The sequence below is a fragment of the Eurosta solidaginis genome, chromosome 1 (assembly GCF_040869045.1).
Source record: "Eurosta solidaginis isolate ZX-2024a chromosome 1, ASM4086904v1, whole genome shotgun sequence".
Taxonomy (NCBI): domain Eukaryota; kingdom Metazoa; phylum Arthropoda; class Insecta; order Diptera; family Tephritidae; genus Eurosta; species Eurosta solidaginis.
Genome location: NC_090319.1, coordinates 241,095,480 through 241,105,955, shown reverse-complemented (window position 1 = coordinate 241,105,955; position 10,476 = coordinate 241,095,480). Strand labels below are relative to the sequence as shown.

The following is a 10,476-nucleotide window of genomic DNA, read 5'->3' as shown; positions in this document are numbered from 1 at the left end:
TTTAGTCGGTTTGTCGCCAGACGAGGATGCCCGAAAAACCTCTATTCCGACAACGGAACGAACTTTGTCGGTGCGTCGAGGGCTCTCCGCTCAGAGGTCAAGGCATTCCTCGTTGATGCGCGCAACCAAACCCTCTCTAAATATGCCCACCAAACCCTTACATGGCATTTCATACCAGCAGCTGCTCCTCATATGGGCGGACTGTGGGAAGCGGGAGTCAAGAGTTTCAAAACTCATTTCAAAAAGATCGCATCGGATCATAAATTTACTCTCGAGGAGTTTAGCACCCTCCTGTGTAGGATTGAATCCTGTCTCAACTCCCGACCCCTAAGCCCATCTTCAAATGACCCGTCTAACCTGGAGCCACTTACCCCCGGGCACTTCCTAGTCGGGGGCCACCTACTAGCGCCACCCGAGATTGACGTCAGCGAGAATCGCGCTTCGCTCGTCAATCGATGGGAAAAACTTAAGGCGCTGCATCAAACCTTCTGCAAGCGGTGGAAAACGGAGTATCTCACCGAACTACAGAAGCGCGTGAAGTGGAAGCATCCACAATCGAATCTAAAACAGGGAGACTTAGTCGTCATTAAAGAGGACAATCTGCCCCCCAACGAATGGAGACTTGGTCGGATAGCCAACCTCCATTATGGCCCCGATAACCGAGTTCGAGTCGTCGAACTTGATACGGCAAGGGGACAAACCACCAGACCAATCACGAAATTGGTCCTACTGCCACCCTCCAGTGAGGGTGAGGGAGACTTGTAACTCCCAACCGCTCTAACAAACCCCGTAACCCAGCTCTCGTTCACCCCGAACGAGGCCAACAAATCCCATAACCCAGCTCTCGTTCACCACGAACGAGGCCAACAGAACCCTACCGCAGATCCGCTATCTGCCACAGAATACCAGTGAATCAATAATCATGATTTTGTCTTAAAACATCTACATACCAATTCTAAATATTCCCGCGGAAAAATTCCTCGAATTCTTTTCTCCTAGGAATAGGAATTTCGAACTTTCGAAGTCAGCTGTTTTGTCAATTGAAATCTCATTGCGCATTTCTTATTTTGTTTAAAAAAAAAAAAAATTTGTAAGGTCTAATGATTGTTGCTAATTTGTTTGAAATTAAGAAATAAGGTGTAAACCACGCACATTATTGCATTTCATGTGAAATGAGTAATGAATTGGTGCCACAGCAACATCAACTGAGGAGCATAAGAAGAAGACGGCGGGATAACACAAATCCGCCGGAGAGGCCTGCTCTCATTCTGCAAAGCAAATGTCTGGCGGCCACGTCGAGTTGAGTTCGCCCTTCGCCATATACAAAAATCTAATTAAGCCTTCTTAAAATCCTTGCGCAATTTCTGGATGGCTACATCAAGTATACAAAGAGCTCTTCCGTTGCTTATGATACTTTTCGACGTAAAATAAAGAATATTGTGGTACAATGCAAATACATATTTTAGCACACATTTGTACAATTAAGTGTTCTTTCTTAAAAGAACCAATTTCCTTTAACTATTTTGATGCATTCCCTTTAACTAGTGGAAAAACTCCTATGATGGCAAGGAAATATCCCTCTCCCTCACATTCATAATACCTACTCTTCTCCCATAACTAGTTTCCTCTTTCTCGAACATTGTTCCGAATAGGAGGAAAGGGAGAAGTGAAAAAAACCCACAAGGAATTTTTATTTAGAATACGAGGAATGGGAGAAGGGAATTGGGCTACTAATATTTTATTACCTTAACGTAATATAGTTTACCATCATACCTTTAAATCCGTTTTGCGTATCCATCTCCGTCATGTGGTGCGCAGGTTCTGCACGTTCCTGTGGTTTGGCTGTAGTAGCATTTGAGGTAGTTGTTTTGTCAACGTTGTTCCACCTGTTAAATTAACTGATTTTGAAATTAAGGTGATTTTAGCTATCGTTACTACCTACTTACCATCATAAATTAATTCCAATCATCGGGTTGCTTGTCTTCGGGTAGAACTGGTAGATACAACAACAACCACCACAACAGCATCCATCGCCACCACAACAACATCAAGCGCCACCACGCGATTTAAAATATTTTTCCAAATTGTCACAATCTAATTTGGTGCGACAAAAGATAATGGCACGATCCATTTTATGTTGGTCAATTGCAGATATGCAATATTCGCCTTTAAGTATTTTAACACCTTCTGATAATGTTTCTGGTGTAGGATTTTGTAGTTGTACATTATCACGAGCATGTACACCATCGGTTCGTATATTTTGTCTTAGATTATGCCAAGTGGTATCTTGTTGAGGGTCGACCATACACACAACGTGGTGTACAGTTTCTGGCACAGCATCTTCACCCTTAAGATCAACCCATGTAGGAAAATGCATTAAACGATCAGCCATCTTTTTCACTTCAAATGCATGAAGTGTAGCCGAGCAGACAACCATTTGTAAACTACGCCCATCGGATGTAATTTTTGGTATTTGCTTATGAAGACGATCGATTAACTCGGTATAACCCTGTTTTAGCAATGCATCCGCTTCATCCAGAACAAAGAATCTGCAAGGTGTCAACGACACAAACCCACTACTAATCATCTCTTCAAGCCGTCCGGGTGTACCGACTACAATATGAACACCTTGTTGTAGTGAACTTTTCTGCGTTTCTAACTTAACACCACCAATCAGTAATAGCGAACGCACATCAGGGTTGCTTAAATGCACTCGAAATTTTTCAATGTGATTATTTTAGATTCGGAATGGTTTTTCAAATGTTGGAGCACCCCGAATCCTAAAAGATATTCATAGCAGCTAAGACTAAAAGCTATTAAACATAGGTACAAACAGATCTTCTGCCAAGCATGCATATACATATGTCCTTAGCTATAAAAACAAGTCACCGTATTTTGCAAGCAACTCTAAAAGTAAAGGTAGAAATTAGCACTGATAAGAAAAATTCCAACCCTCTTGAGTTCGACCAGCCGTGCAGGGAAAGTTAAAGTACAGAGATTATGTTATTAAATTAAAAGGGAATTTGTTTGCATTAAAAGTGCACACAAAGAAGATTCGTAGCAGAGAAATACGGTGCGGAAAATTAAAGGAGCAAAAATGGCCAAAGAGACGATGATCGTTTTTTGTCTACGATACTGAGTGCCTCGAAGATGAAGCAGATGATCCGGTTAAGGCAGTACTCTATTTCCATCCCAGTTGGGTGTCGGATACCCAGAAAGTGGCATTGTGTGGTCAACTAATGGGAACTTCATACTTTCTTAAAGATTGCTTCTTCAATCCCAAAATTATGGCGTTGCAAAATGGTAAATTTGTGCTTAAAGAATTTGGTAGATTCACGTTGGCCGTCGGCACCGATCGCAATATTTCCGATCGTTTACTTGAACAACGCGCCGATTTGCTCGCTTCGCTGGTAAAATTTTTTCATCGTGATTTGCAAAGCGTTTTCGATCAATTTCCACAGCAAGCGCAGTATAAGAATCTCTCCGAAAAGTTATATCATATTTTCGAAACATATACCGATTTTGCAACGTCATGGAAAAGTTATATCATATTTTCGAAACATCTACCGATTTTGCAACGTAATGGCCATGTTTTTCAAGACGTACCAAAACTGCGCATGCCGAAGACGGCCAGCAATATATTTTTGGATGCGATACAAACATTACAATGTTGTCAGCAAACGAAGGGTGTACTAGGCGGAGCCGTGCTCTACCATAATAAAGTTGTCGCATCCCAATTGGGTGATGATATTACCAAACAACTTGTACTCACCGATCCATTGCACCATTGCATATACGCACCACAGCCGAACAAATACACATCAATGATTTCCATATACCTAATGGCGTACAAATGTTCATCGTTTATGTCGACGTACCATAATAACCGATTATACGCTGATGCACAACGCGCACAAGCTTTATAAACAACACAGCTGTCACAGGGTTTGCCGCCCTTTCAATATGCGAAACGTAAAATTAAACGGGATAAATCTTTAATATTCACTAATATACCAGAAGAAGGTAGCAGCACTGTTGGTGGCAGTTCTTCTACAACAATTGGAGAAAATGTGGAGGAGTGTGTATCAGCCGCACCTGCCGCAGTGCCACCACAAACGCCTGTCACCATGCGTCCAAAATCCCTAATGATCCGCCCTACACATTTGCCTTTGCGTCATCGCAAGAACATGAGCAGCTCAAAAGATTTGCCGGAATCGGGAATTGCGTCTATAAATTTCGATGAAACGGATTCATATCCCGGTTTATTGGACGCACTAGCGTTTGTTCAACGCCCATGACTGAAAGTATAGTGTTGCAAGTGGGGAATATTATGTCGATATGCGCAAATCCACAAGAACAACAAATAAAACAATTGGTATGATATAAATTTCCCATAGCTTGACAAGCTTGACCAGCACCTTTGCCCTTATCACCGCATGTGTGACATATACCAAGATATTCACCCTGTTCCTCGCTTTGCTCAACAATATGTTTAGTGTGTGCACAACTACTATCTAGATGAACTATCTACACAAGTGCGATCATCAAAGGATTACCCACATTATCATTAAATCGTAGCTGTGTACCTGAAATGAAATAAAAGAATAAAAAATTAGTATATTTATTAAATTATCAAAAAAGGAACCAGTTTTCTTCATTATGAAAATTCATTCAAAAATGTCTCTATACTCATTTCCATGAATGAATGACATTTTTGAATGAACGAAACAAGGGTGCCACTCTATGACATTTGCCTTTGTCTCTTCTTACGCCGTAAACACATTGCGCGCGACCCCATGAGATCACAAGTTGGATCCGCGGGATCCAACAAACTCGAGTGTTAGTAACCGAACAAAAAATCAACTAACGAAAACCCGGAAGATACAGCCTGGTTTCACTGAAAACACACGCGCCAGGTTGTATGTCGATAGTTTTTTTTTTGACATTCGGCAGTCTTTTTTCTTCCTTTTTTGAGAAAAGTTTGTAGTTTGAAAATTTGGGCATAAAGACACAATCAAAATCAGCCTGCTTGAAAAAAAAAGGGGGGGGGGGGGGGGGGGGGGGTGAACCACTCGAGACCGAAATAATTTTCGCGGTTTATCTGTGTAAAATTAAAATGTGACCCATAAACAAAACATGCCACACTCAATAGTGGTCTCGCTTTCATGCTTGAAATTGTCTTCGCGTATTGAAGTTCCGATAAATTTTCGTCAGTCCTTTTAGCTTGAAATCCAAGCAAGAATAAAGGAGTGTCCTATATGCTTTCGATACTACAAACAAGGAAGAAATTAAGCTTTTAGAAAAGCCTATACATTTAATGTCGCGTCAGGGCTCAGTCGCGAGCTGTCTCTAAATATAATCACGACATGACCATTATGTATCATTACACTGCAATGGGCAGCACCGCACAGCTGTCTCCTTCCAACGATTGGAAGAATGAACAACTGACAGCTTTACAAATTGCCACACTCGTTAGTGTAGGCTATTCCCGCAGAGTTGTGTTGAAATCAACAAACACACCACAATTTGTGATTCTCACACAACACAGCTGTCTCCTTCCAACGATTGGAAGAATGAACAACTGACAGCTCTACAAATTGCCACACTCTTTAGTGTAGGCTATTCCCACAGAGTTGTGTTGAAATCAACAAACACACCACAATTTGTGATTCTCACACAACATGGCCCAAATCAACACAAATAATGTTCCCAGACAGCGAGTAAAGGCCTCTTTACATCTGTCGCACATTTTATCTGCACGACGTCATTTGACTAGTCATTTTACAGTCATTCATAGGTCATATTCATAGCCACATTTGTATCGGCGTGGGTAAGTTTTGTGACCAAATTTTTGTAGGGCAATTACAAGGAGCCGTGAAAATACACGGGTAACTCGTGATACCATCTGCGACACAAATGTAGCGTGTATTACCGCATATTGCCTGTATTAGGCAAACACTAAAGAATATAGTTTGCCTTCAGTCTATATTCAACAATTTGTTAATTTTTACTTATATTTTTCCCTCACCATTGGTGACTGCTTTCACCATCAGAATGTCGTTATGATGACAATATTTACCAACACTAAAGATACCTTTACCGATTTACCGGGGCATGACGAACATGGATCGACTAAAGACGATCATAGATTTCAGATATTGCACAAATTGCCTATCGCCATTCCACCAACGGAAGACATGATCCAGCGAAGATCGCTGTCATCGGTGCAACGAGCAGCACCACACGTCAACACACCTCGACGACGTTCCACCACCGTCCCACGAGAGTGATGGCGAAGAGAGCTCCGACGGAGCCCTATCCATCCACGTCACGGAACAAACCCTGTGGTGGGAAGCGGACGTCGCCGAGGAAGAGATCGAACGACGGGAAGATCCTACTGCGACACTAGCCACGACACCACAAGGCGGTTCAGGACCACAACGTTTCCGACCGCTCCTACGACACGAGAAGCCTACAAACGTACAACGCGGGGATGGCGGGGAGACACGTCCTTTCCCCCCATCGCACCGCTCTACCGGGGGGCGCCGTGGCGACGCGGAACCGCGTACGTCCCGCCCGTCACGACGCTCAATTGGTAGGGCGGCCCCGTATAATGCGCGTAACCAAGTAACCACGCTCGCGCGCCAACCAACAACGCCCACCGGCTTCAGAACAGGACGCCTCCGGGGGACGCCTCTAGCAACGCCATAGCTCCCACGGCGGTCGTTCGGATAGCAGCAGGAGGGAAGCTCCACGCAGTACGCGCCCTTATCGATGCGTGCGCTCCGAATTCAATCATAGATGCGAATCTCGCAAAGGACCTCGGGTTAGAGCGTACCGGCACGTCCTATCATGTGAAGTGCACGCTTGTTCTGCGAGGGAAATACGGGGTAACGGGAGCCGTGACAACCCAGGCCACAGTGGTGGCGCGATATTCACGGCTTAGTCCGACCGCAACGCTGGATCCATCGGTAGCCACGCCATTCCAATTCATGAAGCTGGCGGATCCAGCTTTCCACCGGTCTACACCTGTCCGGCTCACACTAGGTGCCGACGTCTACGCCAGCCTAATGGTTAGCGGCACACCACCGTCGAACGTCGGCGGGCTGCTGACTCAGGCCACCATATTCGGGTTGGTAGTGTCGGGAGCCCACCAGCAATAATCAGGCATCTGTCCATTCAATAAGTAAAGTGCACTAAAACCAAGCAACCCCACGTACATGACCACTAACGTTTTTCTCTTTTGATCCACAGTTCAGCGAGGCTGCATTGCTGCGAGCATGGATGTCCGCCGGAGAGCGTACTGACGATCCGCCTATACATACATACCATATTTTTTAATTTTAGTTAAGTTTATCCCGCCTTGGGAAGGTTGCTGGCGCACTCACCCAATTTCAAATTGCTCGCCGCAAGGGGGCCGGCATGTTTAGGCCACCAGCCTAAATATTTCGGACCACCGTAACACGCACATTAGTTTTTATTATTATTACCGGTAACGGCTAACACCAGCCGAAAGCTAACTTTGAAGGGGAAAAACTCAACGAAAGTTAGCTATCGGCGGGTGCCGCGGACTTGTTCGCGGTCTTGGTCTTTCTTTTCTATTTGGAACGTCAAAGAGCCAGCAGCTAGCCCCAGGTGAGTAAGATAAAAACCAACCATATTATACAGTGCGAGTGTCAGTGAATTAAGATTTGCAAATAATTATTTTCATTTGTTTTGTGCGGATAACTTTTTCAACTTTGAATTGCCAAGTGCATGTTTTTTTTTATATCTTCACAATCTAGTGCAAATAACTATTTAAACCTTGAATTGCCAAGTGCCCTTTTTGTATATTTTCAAAATTTGCAATTGCAACCACTTTGCAATATATCTGGTTGGTTGCATTCCTATTTATTCCGGGCACGAATGTGTCATTAAACATTCTTTTTATAATAGTGAATCTCCACTTGGTAATCTAAAATAATTCCTCTATTTATAATAGACATAGCAAAAATTTATATTGTTGATGAAATGAATAATAATAATACATTGTGATTACTCGATACTAATTCTCTCCTTTTTATTTCTTTATTTGCGTGCGATCGCGCCCTACGACACGGGTGCCACATTCCCCCCGCATCAGTCGTATAGAACAGTTACAACTAAATCGCCCAGCAGTTTCAACGAGTAATCCAAAGGTAAAAACACCATCTTTGACGGTTCTGTTCCTTTCCAGGTCTTTAAACTACAGTTTGAGAAGCCCGCGGCAGTGAAAAACTGGAATGCTGAAGATAAAGTTGCTGCACTATTCGTGGCATTGAAAGGATCTGCTGCTGAAATCCTACAGACTATTCCCGAGGGGGAGCGGAACAACTACGAAACATTGATGAGCGCTTTAGAGAGACGATACTGAACTGAGCTCAGGAGACAGATATACCAAATGGAGCTACTGAACCGCTTCCAGAGGCCTGCAAGAGTTTGCGTTGGATGCTGAAAGGCTGGCACATTTAGCGAATGCGGACGCACCCGTGGAATACACTGAAAGGGTACAGATTCAGAGCTTTATAAATGGCATACGGGACGTCGAAACAAAGCGAGCTACATACGCAAATCCAAAGCCAATATTCGCAGAAACGGTGTCACAAGCTCTGATTCAGGAAACAGCGTCGCTTCTGTGTAAACCAGTTTTCAAGGCTCATAATGTGGAAGTAGAAAGACCAGAGTGGGTAGACGCAATATTGGGGGTGCTGAAAGGATCGTAAAAGCGGAGTGGAAGAGTTAGCAAGTGCTTCAAATGCGGGAAGCCCGGTCACATTGTACTTCATTGCGATATTGGCCCTAATAATTCCAACAATGTGGGTGGCCGTAAACGCAAAGCCGGAGGAGATGAGCCAGAGCGTGTCAGATGTAAAGAACGAAGACTTTCCCCAGCTATTGAATGTCCTGTGATATCTGTGTCGCAAGTTGGAAGAAAATCGAGCAGTATTAATTGGAAAGGTCATGGTTGTACACAAATTCGTTGTGGCGGAAATCGTTGATGAAGTCATATTGGGAGTGGACTTCTTGGTTGACCATGACATCAAGATCGATATGCAGAAAAGGGTGATGCGTTATGAGAACCAGGATATACCACTTAATTTCAGTTGGGAGAAAGGGTTCAGCAGTAATCGAGTACTGGTGGAGAAGACTCGACAAAGACCACGAAAATCAAAGGAATGGGCCAAATAAAGCGAAATCAAAAGTACCTGCGAGAGAAACACTGGCATTGACAAAACCTAATGGATGCACTAAAACGATTGGAGGAATTTTCCAGAAAGAATGCAAGAGTGGTTTCAAGCCAGCGCGCACTTCTCTTGGGAAACGTGGGAACGATAATGAGTATGTGAAGCCAATCCGTTAAGAGCAAGCTCTACAAAGTAGTTCATTGGCCAAAGAACAGAGAGCGAGGGAACGATCAAGGATAATGAGTAGTAAGATGAAACGCAGGTACGATGAGAACAATAATTCGGAAGGTTTCTTGGAGGGAGATTTGGTACTGTTATACAACCCTCACAGGCGGAAAGGTGTTCCATCCAAATTTCGGTGCAATTGGGAAGGCCCGTACAAAGTTGTGGAGAGGATCAGTGATACCATCTACCGCATACAAACAATTGGGAAACCACGAAGTAGAAGAGTGGTACAATTGGAAATGCTAGTGGCGGTTAGATCAAGAGATTTGTCTGATCGGTATGATCAGACTTAGGTGGAGGGCAGTGTTACGAATATTAGCAAAACTAAGGGGTACTGCCATTTCTAAGCCGATGCTAAGCAGGGCCTTGTATGCACATCCATAAATCAATCATTATGTATCTACATAAACGAATCAATCATTATGTCTACACATATGTACGTATACGCAGCTGAGAAGCAACGCACAACCACATGCATATATCTGAGATACTCCTGAAAGTATGCAATGATAGAAGCTATAAAATCGTGTATAAACCACGCTTCTGGACAACTAGTTCAAAATAGTGGAAACTTGACTAATGCTGCTGAAATTTCGTTTTGATTGTAATTATCATACCGATTTGTAATATTTTATTGTAAAGTGTCATTTGGTATATTTATAAATGAATCATTTAGATTATTAGAAAGTGTAGATGTTTGTTTATTCTGTTGTGGTGAACGAAACGTGTTGAAAAATTTGAAAAAGAGTGTTCACAAACAAAACCGTAAAATAAACTAGTAATTCTATAAAGAGAGAGTTTACAATAATAATAATAATAATATATCTATATATTAGTATACATACCTAAACACATATAATATAAATATAAGTGTTCACCAAAATACTTGATGTGAATATTCAGTTTGTTGCTATGAATGCAATGGCTTTTGATGTTTTAGCTGCTCAATCAGGGAACTTAAAAATAACAGCTGTGTTTATGCAATGGGTTTGTTGAGATTGCGTGTCCTCAATATAGTTGGGTTATACAATATTGATGAGTTACGTTG

At 42.8% G+C, this 10,476-nt stretch overlaps 1 pseudogene; it reads left to right on the top strand.

Moving 5' to 3' along the window:
* The first annotated feature begins 3,097 nt into the window (after positions 1-3,097).
* Positions 3,098-8,392, top strand: LOC137240194 (uncharacterized; annotated as a pseudogene).
* Positions 8,393-10,476: the final 2,084 nt, after the last annotated feature.